Raw genomic sequence first — 13,779 nt, 5'->3', positions numbered from 1 at the left:
AACCCAAATCCAAAAATTAAGAAGCAATTAAAAACTATTCCTCTGAAAGGAGGAAATTACAAGAAAATACGACTGATTTTCCATATACTTCCTGTGGTCTACCCACACATTTATGAACTCTGGTGATAATACTTAATCATGGTCATTATCAGAAACAGAAAGTACAGAAAGCATTTTCTATTTCTGTATAGGAATGGAAAACTGTCTTTAGAGCAAAACCAGAGCTGGGGCTCTTTCTGATGTCCAGAGCCAGGGACACACTGCAGACCAAAGGACAAGAGGAGCTATGAAATCTCAGAGCTCTGATGGCCTTTCTGAAGGGTTTGAGAGCCGGCAGCACTGGCCCAGCCCCAGGTTTTCAGTAATACACGCCTTTAAAAAGCATCATGCTAAAAACCTTCCCACTTCCAAACACCCAGGCTTGAAGCTGCAGTGCTCCAGCCCTACTAGAGAGGGGAGCAGGAGGGGTAACAAGGGTGAACTAAAGGAAATAAGGATGCACACAGAGGAGCACTAAGGATTCTTGGGAGGAGGAAGAAAGAGAAAAGATCAGTTGGACACAGACTGGACTCACAGTTCCAGAATTCTGTACCTAACTCTGCCCAAAGCTTTTTCAGTTATTTATCCAACTCTACCATGACGTCTTCCAAGTCCATCCCCCCTAAAAGCAACAGAAATAACTACATCCTCACAACTTTTCAGAGAGTTCCCTGCAGTTCTCTGAGTCACAGCCAAAATTCTGTCTGAAGCAGTTATTTTGGGTATGACTTTATCACCGGGGAATGAAGGAATTAAAAAAATAACTTCTTTTCTGGTCAAAGAGTTTATTGCCACGTCTCATATTTCATTCTGAATTTCATTTTTTCAGTACATTCCTTTTCTGGAGCAACATTCATGGAGATGATATAAGCAGGGTGCTTGGACAGCAGCTTTCCAGTACAGGGACTTTATTTGGAAGTGTACAAAACCCTAAGAACTAATAAAATATTCTTGACTCCCAAGGCAAAGCATGTGCAAGATAAGAAGGGTCAACCCTGAATGGATTATAAACACACAGTGTCTCCAAATTCCCTTCCTCCACCCAGTTTTTAATACAAAATAAGATAAAATACAAAAATAGCTTTGAGCATGCTTAAAAGTTTAATCTTGGAGCGGAGGAGCTGGGAGTGCTGCTGGGATGCCTTATCACAGCACTTTGCCTGCTGCACGAGATCCACCGTCCCGAGGGGAGGATGGAGCAGGGCAGGACAGGGCACGAGCCTGGCGGGGTGCAAAGCAGGGCTGCAATTACACTGGCACCAGAAAACACACGCTGCAAGCTCTGCTGCTACTTCCTCACAACAAGAAGCAGATCCCACCCCACAGTGCTGTGGGGAGGATTCATATCCACACCCCAGGGCAGGCAGGAAAAAACACTGGAATTCATTACACGTGTGTATATATAAATTGAATTCATTGCACATCTATACATAAGAAAACTGGAATTCACTGCACACATACATAAGAAAGAATTCATTGCACATCTATACCCACACAAACACTTCAATTTAATGTGCACAAGTAAAGCTTTCATTTTCATTAATTTGCACGATAAACATCTTCACTAATTATGCACTGTGCTTACACTAATCACCTGCCTGAAGCCATCAGATTTTATGTGGGGCTCCTGTCAGATCTCATAAAGTAAATAGGGCTGGATCAGATGCTTGGGTGAAAACCTCCCTACACCCTGATGCTGAAACCATGTACTCAGCTGCAATTCTTCCATCTAAATGGGCAGAAAAGCAGCTAATTCTCAGCTGAGGCTGCCTCCCACCCTGCCCACTCACTGGCTTCACAGATCCCAAAATCAGGCTAGTGGTTTTTTCCTCCTTTCTTCCTCCTGCCCTGGAAGACTTATTTTTGCTGTCTACCAAAATTCCCTGCTGGATTTGTCCTTCCAGCTCCCATTCCTGCCCCAAGGAGCTTCTCATTCAGAAATTGCTGCATCACTGGAGCAGCTCTGAGCTTTTTATGTCTGGTGGAGAGAGAATTACTACAAAATCCTTCCCCATGAGGGTGAGGAGGCCCTGGCACAGGGTGCCCAGAGCAGCTGTGGCTGCCCCATCCCTGGAAGTGTCCAAGGCCAGGCTGAACAGTGCTTGGAGCACCCTGGGATAGTGGAAGGTGTCCCTGCCCACGGCAGGAGGTGGAACGAGGTGATTCTTAAGGTCCCTTCCAACCCAAACCATTCTGGGAGTGAAGAACATGCTCAGGAGTCCATCCCATCCAGGGACTTCCAAAAGAAAGAGACAGAAGTCACCTACCAAACTTGACAGACTCCATCCCAGCACTTTATTTTGGCACACCCAGAAGATCAGTGGTGCCTTGTACCCCCTCAGGCAGGGCAGTGCCCCGTGCCCAGCCCCCCTGTTCTCCCTCACACCAGCAGGGAACGGGAGAGGCTCCTGGAGTCCAAACATCCTCCTGCTCCTGCCACTCTCCCCAGAGGCCCTGAAGCAGTAATTTTTTTCAAGATGATTAACTTCCTGCCACAGCAGCAGCCCCACACAGTCCTGAGCACTTGCTGCAAATGTTCCTTTATTAATGAAATTAAACATCAGAGACACACATTGTCAGCATGAATTGATACCGTGGGCTCTTCTTGAGCCTGAGCAACCACATGCAACACCCAGAATGAGGTTTGGAAGGGGTCATGAAGAGCTCAGCTACTATTCAATTCCCAGGCTCCGATCCAATGAGGTCAAAAGTAGTATCCCATTAAAATAATTGGAAGTGTTGAACTATTTCATGATGAATTCATTTCCTACTTAAATATACATGAAACAACCAGACTGGAATGACCCCTACCCACATATATATATATATATACACACACACATATATAAAGTCAAAATTACTCCAAAAGCATATGGATATAAAATTATTTTTCTTGTTGACTATCACATACAGCAGTGGCTGCAGCAGCCCCACACACCTCAAGATTTGACATGAAATGTTTCTGGAAAGGATGCAGACACAGCAATTAAAGGTTCCATTTCACTGGGCTGGAGGTGTTTGGTTTTCCCTGTCTCAACCAACCTTCTCTGTGCCCAGCTGCTCCCTCTTCTTAAGGTACAAAAAATGCTTTATTTTTAAAATTTTGTTTTAAAAACTTTTTCTTCTGATTAAAACAGCTTCTCTCTGAGCACCTTGTCTTTAGAGACAAATAACAATTGCACTTTATTTCTCATGAAAAATTAATCAAAGCAGAGAAGCAAAATACATTTGTTCTAGAGATTCTAAAAAGGACTTTTAAAAATGGACTGTAAAACTCTGCAGTTTGCTGCAGAATCAGCACCTTGGGCTGGGATTTGGTTTTCAATGCTGACCTCCTGTGAAGATCAGCCCAGCAGTAGCCAAAGCAGTTATCTCGGATTTCAGAGCACGTCACTTGTCACCGGACCGCAGGAGAAAACAGGCACTAATAGGCACGCAATAAATCCACCTTTTTAGTTCATTACAAAGCTCCTCTGCCTGATCAAAAACACTCAGCTCAAGACCCGCCTGACATCAACACGGTGGCCAGTGGCTACTGCTCCTTCCCGGATGAGAGGGATTTCCTTCATTGCCCGTGTTTCAGACAGCAGCGCTACGCGGGTGTCACACAGGCACCGCCGGGGCCGGGGCTCGGCAGCAGCCGGGGCTCAGCCGGGGCTCGGGGCTCAGCCGGGGCTCGGGGCTCAGCAGCAGCCGGGGCCGGCAGCCCCAGGCCCACCCGCAGCAGGCGGAACGGAGGAGCGGGCGCAGGACCCGCTCTCTCCCGGGGAGCGGCCACCGGAGCCTCCTGCTCCCGCAGGGAGAAGGAGCACGGGCAGCCAGCGCAGCACCCGCGTCCCCCTGCAGCCGTCCGGGGAGCCTCAGCTCCGAGCCGGGGAGCTGCAGCAGGGCCAGACCCTGGCAGTGGGGAGGGAATGACGCTCCCCGTGCCACACGGGGACTGTCGGAATGGAAGGATCTGGGACCCAGGAGCCACAGGCTGCTAACGCTTCCTGCCACCAGACTCCTAAAATCCATCCTCAACAGTAAAAGGCGGTGTTGAAAAATGGTTTAACAGATGTAGAGAATGGATTTGACAGAACAAAGGTCCTCAAAGTCACGCAAATGTCATTCTCACTGGTGTAAAACCTGACAGGAAAACACGGTGCCAGTATAAGCCTCCTGAGGAGCAGAACCCAGCACAGCTCAGGGAGAACAGAAATCCTGTCCTTCCCCAGGCTCCCAGCACTTCTGCTCTCTGAAGCTGACATTCACACTCTGCAAAGGACCAGCAAAATAGTGGCCAAGTGCATGGAGCCATGTTAGTGTTTTCTGCAAACCCCAGTTTGCACCCATACAAAAGAAATCACAACCAAACAGGTTGGCACAAGGGCACCACATGGTCACTGCCCACCAGTGCCCTGAGAGTTTCCCTGCGGGGAGCAGGAGCACCCGAGAGCTGAGGCACTGGTGCCAGGATTCAGTCATCCTCCACTGCACCTGCAAGGGCTGGACTTTTACCAAAAAAGCTCTGCCTTTAGAGGAGTTTGGAAGAGGGTTAATTTTTCCCACTGAAAGTGATGTTCCCCTTCTCAAATGCAAAACATTTATTAAAGCAGCATTGATTTCCCATCCCTACGTCAGCTCCTGTTTGATCTGGAAGCTTCATAAACTCTTCCTGGCACACAATGAAATATTGCCAGTTGAATTTAGACAAGAGTTTGCGAGCAGTGTCTTTCTTAATTAAAATCAAAATGCTTACACAGGAAAGTACTGGGCTTGGCATGTGAGTCCAGTGCTGGTGGAGAGCCCACAGAACAGGAGCAGGAGAGGCTGTCGGGGCTGGGGGTTTGCCAGGCACTCATCCATCAATGCCCCAGTGTGGAAATGCCATCCCTACACACAAAGGTGATGTTCTGCATTCAGCCAGCTGCCTCCCAGGATGAGGCACCTCCTTCCATCTCATGTTCCCTGATTTTCCCCGTGTCCATCAAGGCCCAGCAGCAGATCCCAGGGGCTGGTGCCCAAGTCCAGTGCTCCCTCACCACAGGCTCCTCATTCCTCCTCCCGCTGCCCACACCACCACCCAAAGCCCTGATGGTTCATCAGTGCAGTTAATCGTCATGGATTTTTTCCGAAATAAAAAGAAATTCAAGGTTTATACCTCATTATGATGTTCAGATTCACCATATCCGTGTGGTAACCTGAAAATAACTGCTGTAGGAAGAAACCCCAGCCAGGGAAGTGTCAGAAACACAACACAGCAATGTGCGTGCTGTAGCCGAAGGGAGGTTAAGAAATAGAAAATTCCAATTTGAGATATATTTCTTATTCATTTTCAGTGGAGAAAAAAAAATTCTCTAACCTATAGTTGAGCTCTAAATGTTTTTTTGAAAGCAAGCACAAAGGAAATGGGAATGTAGCAAAGCCGAAGCTTGATTTTTAGTTCGAAAATACTTCAGGGAACAATTTTCCTGCTGCAGCTTCAGGTGGGTTATTTTGCCATTAGTCCAGGAACTGGTTTGTTGGGTTTTTTTAATGTCTGTGATTGTTCAGCAAATTACAGTGTTTGCAGCTGCCACCCGAGACACTGGTTGTGCTGATTTCTGGTTCACTGAGAACAAAATTCCTTTCATACCCCACAGAGACCCACTCTGGAGCTGGTGCACAGTGCAAGGGAAGGGCTCTCTGCACACCACAGGGATCCCAACACCTCCCAGCTCCGAGGCCCACGGAACCCTACAAACAGGCGGCGTTCCCACAGCAGCTCACGGCAGGGGTGGTGCCAGGAGAGGAACAGGGTCCAGGCCCCCGAGGGAAGGATAATGCCCAGTGTGGTCTCCTGGACAGGTTCCTACAGGATGATGTGTCTCCACTCGAGCAGCCTCACTTCCCTTTATCCATGTCCCAGCTTCCTTATTTAGGAGTCCCTTCCCTTTTCCACATTAAAGACAGGCTCGCAGCCTTTCCTGCTTCTCAGTATCAGGGAAGTTTTTGAAGGTTTGCAGAGAATATGTAAGATGAAAATTATGATCTCACCTTTTTATACTTGCTGAATATTTAAAGGGTTTTAGCTCCCTTAAAATAAATCCTTTCCAAGTGGAAGGACAGAGGGCTACTGTTTCCATAACAACCACTCCTCAGAAAATCTTCTTGTGGTAAATACAGCAGAATTAACTGCATAGTTTTAATATTTAATCATATCCTGTTAGACATGTATGAAAAAAAGGTAAACTTTAGTTCACCTTGCCTCTCTCCCACCTGTCTCATTGAGCAAAATCTTGTTCCTTTCAGAGAGTAACAGAGGAGCCCCCATGAGCTCATTCACTGTGCTGCTGAGCAGCTGATGGGCACCCCTGGAAACAAAGTAAGACTGAAAATTGCTGATGCATGTTCCATCACTGCGATTTCCACAAGGTTAGAACAAGTCACTTTGGATAAAATCTTGGGAGAGCCAAGGCAAGGGGTAATAAACATGAAAAGGCATTCTCTGTTCTGTATTAGGTGGGGATAAAATGGAATTGAGGCTCCTGGCAGAAATCCTAAAATCAAAGTGTGAATTCCCTGACTTGGATATGGAGGAGTGAGGCAGCTCAAGGGGTCTCACACCCTGTACAACCTGTCCAGCAGGCGAGAAACACAGGTCCCATCCCTGGAAGTGCCCAAGGCCAGGTTGGATGGGGCTTGGAGCACACAGGGCAGGGGGTTGGAACAAGATGAGCTTTAAGGTCCCTTCCAACCCAAACCATTCTGTGATTTGCAGGCTGTTTCTGTGTCTTTGCACTCTCACTCCCATGACACTGCACTGAACAGCTCTGAGAGAAACACCAACACAGCAGAACACCCTCACTGGGGAGGGATCCCCCCACGCCCTCAGCCCCTGCCTGTCCACCTGCACAGAACCCAGACAGAGCTCTCTGCTTCTCCACGCAGACGTGCGAGAGCACCTGACCTGCTAATCAGATCAGAACTGCTCAGATCTCAAATTAACTTCCCACGTACGAATGAACTATGAAATTGAAATTCACAGGTTGGAGGTTTTCACACAAAGCTCAGTAAACAGTTTCCATCAAGGTTGAAAAAAAAAAACCCACACCTTAAATTGATATTAAGCTTTTTTCCACATTTTAAACTAACACAGTCCTTATAAATTTCTGCCCATTTTTAATAAGAGCAGTTCAGCAGACACTGCAATACATGGAGCAGGTAGACTATACTTGCCATATGTAAATACATTTGTTTGGGCTTTTAATGAAATTCATTGCATTGCTATTGCGACTGTTTTTCTACTACAAAACAACTCCAGGTTCAGCCTCAGGAGAGATGAAAAGCATCTCCCTCCTTTCCAGGCTAAGTACTGCATAGTGACCCCAGAATAAAGAACACTACAATTCAGCTAATTTTTAACCTTTCAGAATAATAAAATTGAAGATCTGACTTGCAATCGCAACTAAAAAGTTTCTCTAAAGCTCTTGATAAAGAAAACATTTCATAAAGGCCATTTCTGCCTGACAATGGCTCAGTACCACTTACCCAACCTGAGACACTATTCAGGTTGAGCCACAACCCCACTGAACATTATCATGACCCTCCACTCAAGCAGAGGCTGCTTTGCAACCCACCCCCATCACCCACTCGGCGGGGCCACAGCAGGGAAAAGGCACAGAGAGCAGGAATCGAGAGGCAGCACTGCAGAAAGGAACACACTGAAGCAATTACACTCTCTGAAGTTAAGAGCTGTAGAAATATTGTTCTGGCAAACACTGATCAGCCATAAAACAGGATCAAAGGATGTGCTCATTGCATTGAAGGCAGCCAGAAGGAAGAATAAAAACCACTGTAGTAAGAGCAGGTTCCTTTGTGCTGCTTTTGGAGCACATTGCTGATGCCTAACCATGCCCTAGGACAGGACCAGCGTGTCCTGGGATGTTCTGCAGAACCCGGTACGGGAGGAACTGCCCTTCCCCAGCAGCAGACAGTGGTCCCACTCCTGTGGCAGCACCCGGATTTGTAGGACATCAGGCAGCTGAACTCCATGCTGCCAGGCGTGCCCTATGCTTCAACTGTCAGCCCATATTAAGAGACGGGGAATCTGATTAAATGTCCTTACACAGAAAATTAATACAGGTAAATACTGTAAAGTCACTTGCACTGTTTGCTGTCAAACAAGTGGATACTTTCACAATCCTTATTTGTCCCATTTCCAGGCTTTAGCACACTTAGGTTCCAGAGACTTCTGTCAAAATTCATTGCAAATGATTTGACACTTTTTTGTATGCCAGATTCCCTAAAAGAGATACAACTTCTTTGGTTTAGAAAATCTTTAAATGCTATCAGGCACAACTACAGGCTAAGAAAAACTGAGACCAGTTGCCCATCAATAACTTCCAGTAATAGAAAATGTAAATAGAACTATGCTTAAACTAAACTCAAAATTATTATTATTATTATTACATTAGTATGGCTTAGAAAGCATGAAACAATGCAGATGCCATCACACTGCATTAAGCAGTTAAAGGCCATGCTAATGGCACCAGTTTCTTTCATAGGAATCATGGAATACTTGACACAGGATGATCTCAGGAGAAGTTGTACCTTATGGATGTGGGGAACTGCATGCTCCATGTATTTTTTTCTTTTATTGGTTCTCCTTTACGGGGGGATTTTGTAGGCTCCTGTGCTGCTGCCTGACCAGCCCAGCTGCACCCTCACCCTCCCCATTAGTCACACACCTCCTCAGGGAAGCCCCAAATCCCTCCGTAAGGAGCAGAGTGTGTGCACTGAACGCAGGGATGGCTCAGGGCTAACATGAGCTCAGGTAGGACACGACTGAAATCTTCCTCTGCTTTGCAGGCTCAGGCTTAAAAAGGGTTTAGGGAGCTCAGGCTAAACCCTCTCGCTGCTCACAACAAGCACGTTCACCACAATCTCCTCCTCACACAGGCGAGTGCTGCATGTTAAAAACACCAAAACTGGGTATTTATCTTGGTGTCTAGACTGGTGCTCTGAGCTGATTTGGCTGGCTAAGGCACAAATGTACCAGTAAGTGACAGCTGTTTGATGACATATGTTTTAAATACATTCAGGAGGTAACTTCCAGATCTCCTTTTCCAAACACATGAAGAAAACACAAGGCAGCAGGGTTGGAAGATTTGATGCAATAGCAAATATGGCCATTCTTTGAGAGCTGCAAGATGCCTCTCATGAAAACATCCAAATACAGGGTGTTTTTAGGAAATAGCCTCTATCACGTGTCTTTTGTTTCCTGCTTTTCGTTATGATTATTCCTTTGACTGAGAGCAGAGGACAGACTGAAGCCTTGGGATTTAGCATCAAGAAATCAGTGTACTGTGACTATTCAACATGTATTTAAGTACCTATGAGAACCAAGTGAAGACAAAAAACATTGACAAAGACATGGAAACCAGCCCCAAGTTAAAGCTAACCTGGAAGTTTGGTACCTGAGAGGTGAAGGTGGGTTTTCATTTTGTTTTCCAGGCAATCCATTGGTATCATTTCAGACAACATGAAGGAATAAGGATCTCTCTAGACAGTGAGTGCGCAAAGCAAACTGATGCCACAAGCAAAGATGAAGATTTCATTAAAAAAAAATATCAGTGATTTATCAAAGGTGGGCAAAGTCAAGGCTCTACAGCTCTTGCCCTCAGTGTAAAAGAGGGGGAGTTGTTTGCTCTGGCTGGCACATGCAGCAATTCCCTCACTTATCTTAACCTGCACATACTCACATTTAAGAATTCTGTATAATCTAAGGATTGTTTACCTGCACTGCACAACAAAGAATAAAAGCTGTCTGGCATGGAACAGGAAGATGACAGCTGGTTCAGGGGATTTCCAGCTTTGGCACATAGCACTGGGAATAGAGGATGGACAAAGCAGTGACAGGTGTGTGCCATGGGGACAAAGGGCTCCTGCCAGCCTGAGGAACACTGGGGGGTTGGGAATACTGCAGAATATACCACAGAGGGGAAAAAAAAGTGGAGGTTACACAATCAGGGTCAAGCATGCAAGAAGCTGTTTTAATGTTGCTGCCTCTCATGTAGAGCAATTCAAGGTCCGAGATACAGCAGGAGGTAACAGCATCAAACACAGAGCCTGGCATCCAAGGAACCCACTCTCCATCCTTTAACAGGCTGTAAGAATTGGTTTTCTCCACAATTAATTGCCTGCACTGTGCTCATTTTCACAACTTATTTGGGAGGAAAAATGTTGAGAAGACTGGAGGTGTCTTTGACCTTCATCTCCTCAGATGGAGATGGCCCTCCTGCCTATTTCCTGATTTCCATAGCAGTGCACTGCTCATTTGGGAAACATGAAAAATATGGTTGAGTCAATCCCTCTGAGTTATTCTGGAGGAGTCAGGCTCGTGGTCAGATGGAAGGTGATTGAAATTCTATGGCTCCACTTTTTAAGTTATTGGAAACACAAAACTGCCAGCTGCATGGGACTGAAAACAGCACGGACTCTTGGCAGAATATATCAGAGCCCAGTATTTTGCTGCTGTTATTTATCGTGCATTTTTAACCCTTCACATTCCCACAATCAGAGCTCCCATGAGCACACAGGCACAGAGCCACCCCCCCCCGTGACCTCACCCTGTCCTACCTTGGAGTTCCTCAAAATCAAAACTACAGGGGAGAAACTGTCGAAGACTAGGGCATTCCATCCCTGCACATGTTACCACAGTTACCCAGCTGCCTTGGCAGCCCCACACAAGAAAGCAAGATGTCACTGCTGGAAATAACTCAAGTCCCATCTATCCCACTCTTCCCTCGGAGCTGACGGGCTGGAGACAGACTCGTGGCTGTGTCCCCTCAAGCTCAGCAGCAGTCAGCTCCCAGCGAGCTGGCCATGCAGCCGGAAAAGCACAGGGATGGTGTCAGACACAGGAGCTCTCCGATCCCCTTAGGTAGCGCTGCCAGTTGTGACTGAACACCAAACCTCTCCCCCGGGAGAGCCGCGCCGCAGTCGGGGCCCTGCGGGACGAGGCTGCCCCAGCGCTCAGCACCGAGACCCCTCTGGGGGAGGAAGGGGCCCCGGGGGCTGCTGGACTGACAGGCCCACCATGCAATCACCTGAGGGCACACCCACAGCTGACTGGTAGCCCATGTTGGCCCTGTTACCAGCCCAGCTTCCCAAGCCACCTCTCCAGCCTGTCCCAATTTCTGGGCCAGGACCAAAAGCACCCATTTTGTGTTTCCTAACTCCCCAGTCGGGTTCAGTGCCATGTGCCACCATGGTTGGAAACCACCCAGAAACTGCTCTGCATAACTTGGCCTTCACTGGCTTTGGCTTTACTTTTGGAAAGACCCTGGATGGGTGGCAAAAGGACAGGACCACTAAGTCAGGAATAAGAAACATGAGGAGCAGTGTTGGAGCTCTGGTGTCCAAAGGCTTCAGCGCCACAACAGCTTTCAAACATTGCAGGAACCAACTGCAGGAAAACAGGGACAGATTTGATACACCCCAAAGTTCAGCAAACATCAGGCAAAATTAATGGAAGATGACTCAGTGCTAATAAATTCCAACCTGTCCCAGTTTTACAATTAAATGTTGTCAAGGCAAATTACCCACAACCAGGTTTCATTCCTGTCCCTGTATTTAAAGGTAACCAACTGTCCTGTCCATGTTTCCAGCGAGCAGGTAAAGCCATTAAAGGGCTGATGTAAGAAAGCTCATTGACCAACAGACACAGCTCTTGGAATTCAGATAAGCTCTTTAACACATCTTTTGCAAGCAAAGCCCCAGCTCTGAAGTAATTCTCCCCAAACACTCCCAGCAGACAACTACTGCGACCAGCTTTTTGATATCCTTGCTTTACATCACGCACACATTCCATCTGGAGCTCCCCAATTCCCACATGGGCTCTTGATGCTTGTTCAGATAAAACCTGAACCTGACCTTGAAAACTGCAGGCAAAAGTGAAATGTTATGTAACCAGTGACAGCCAAAATTAAACAAATACTACAGAAGTGGCAGACAGACATGCACGGCTGAGAGGAAGGAAAGGTCTGCGCCGAGCCCGGGGTGGAAGCGGCAGCACTCCCCAGGTGAGCTCTGCTGTTGACTGTACAGACTCGCAATTACAAGTGCCAGTGATACTAACAGTGGTGGAATTAAAAAAAACCTTATTTACTCAATTATAGGGCTGCCCAAATCTCACTCAGACAAACAAGTTAATGCTAAAACACCAGGAACCAAGCTTAGGCAGCCTGGATAATTAAGATTCCTGGATTGGGATGAGCACATGTGTTTGAATGTGATTTTCAGGGCTGAACCTGCCGTGATTCATCAGCCATAACCATGTAAAGACAACATGAAAACAAACGAATTAGTGGTGCGTTTTTGGGAGGTGGAAGCGCTGCATTCTGTAAGTCAGCAGTTTTCTCAGTGGCTGTAGGATCCCGTTTACTACTGCTCTGCTCCAGAGCTCTCAGTTCACTGCTCCGACTCGTAAATAATCTCACAGCCCTGGGAGCAGCGGCCTGGCTGCAGTGGGGAGGGTTAGAGAGGAGGGATGTGGGCAACCGGCGCTGTGTGAGCCCCGACACGGGCTCAGCGCTGCGAGGAGGTGCCGGGGCCCCTGGAAAAGCAGCAGGACAAGGTCTCAGTGCCCCGGGTGCAGCAGCCCAGCAGCACCGGCTCTGGCACCCGCCCACCGCGCAGCCTGGACACGGCTTCCACTGGAAAATGGTCCTGCATCCAAACCACGATTAACTAATCCATTGACAACATCTCATTAAACACTGTCAGAAGTGTCAAAACAGTTTTCAATTTCCATGTTTGTTTGAAAGGCACCTTCAATAACTACGATTTGGTGCCTTACGATTGAAATGCCTCATTTGTTGTTATTTTTGATGCAACAGATTTCAGCACAGAAAATATTTGAATTGATCTTAGATGTTCAAAATTTCACTTAAATTCAACATTTAATTTTCATGACAAAGTAGCAGGTTTCAGACCCTGTTTGAGACCCTTTTTGAGAGTACCCAGAAACAGAAACCTCAGTAACACCTTCCCCTTCCCTGCTTGGTGCCACCTGTCCTTTCCATAAATCCCCGCCCTGTGCAGACCCAGCCTGCCCTTAGCCTGCCAACAGACTCTCTTAGTGCAGCTGAGACCTGAAGGCACGGATTATTTCCATTTTAAAAACAAACCTGCACCTGTACAGATTGATTTTGAACAGCCATAAAGCCAAGAGTGAAAGAAAGAAAACCAAAGCTACATAGGGCCACCAGCCCTCCCAATCCTGCTCCCTGAGCTGCACAGTAAGACTGCTTTGGTCACAGAAGCCACACAGGTTTACATCAAGCTTATTCTGTAATGAAGATTAATGCCTTCTCTAGCTATAGTTCAGCATTTAAAAAAAATTTTTTTAGAAAGTTTTACTCGGGAAAAAAATCTCAAGAACCGCACTCTTCCAGCCTGCCCTAAATTAAGGGGACTTTTTCCAAGAGCCTGCTTGCACGATTAAAAGAGCATTTGAAATATAAACCTTCCTTCCACAGCTCAACAGCAAGGCAAAAAAAATGATATTTCATTCTCTGCCAGTAATTGCACAAGGGCTCAATATTAACCTGGTCAATGAAATTCAATCAGCTGAAAAGCACAGGTAGCACTGAGCAGACCAGGCCATTCCTTCCTGGGGACATTTTCCAGCAAGTGAAACAAAGGAGCATTCATCCTGCCTGCATTCCTGCCTCGCACGCTGCCAGCCTCCCCGCGATCCCGCACGAACGGGAC

Source organism: Corvus hawaiiensis, chromosome 15, assembly GCF_020740725.1.
Source record: "Corvus hawaiiensis isolate bCorHaw1 chromosome 15, bCorHaw1.pri.cur, whole genome shotgun sequence".
NCBI lineage: Eukaryota > Metazoa > Chordata > Aves > Passeriformes > Corvidae > Corvus > Corvus hawaiiensis.
The sequence above is the reverse complement of the archived record's forward strand: the minus strand, read 5'-3'. Positions refer to the sequence as shown.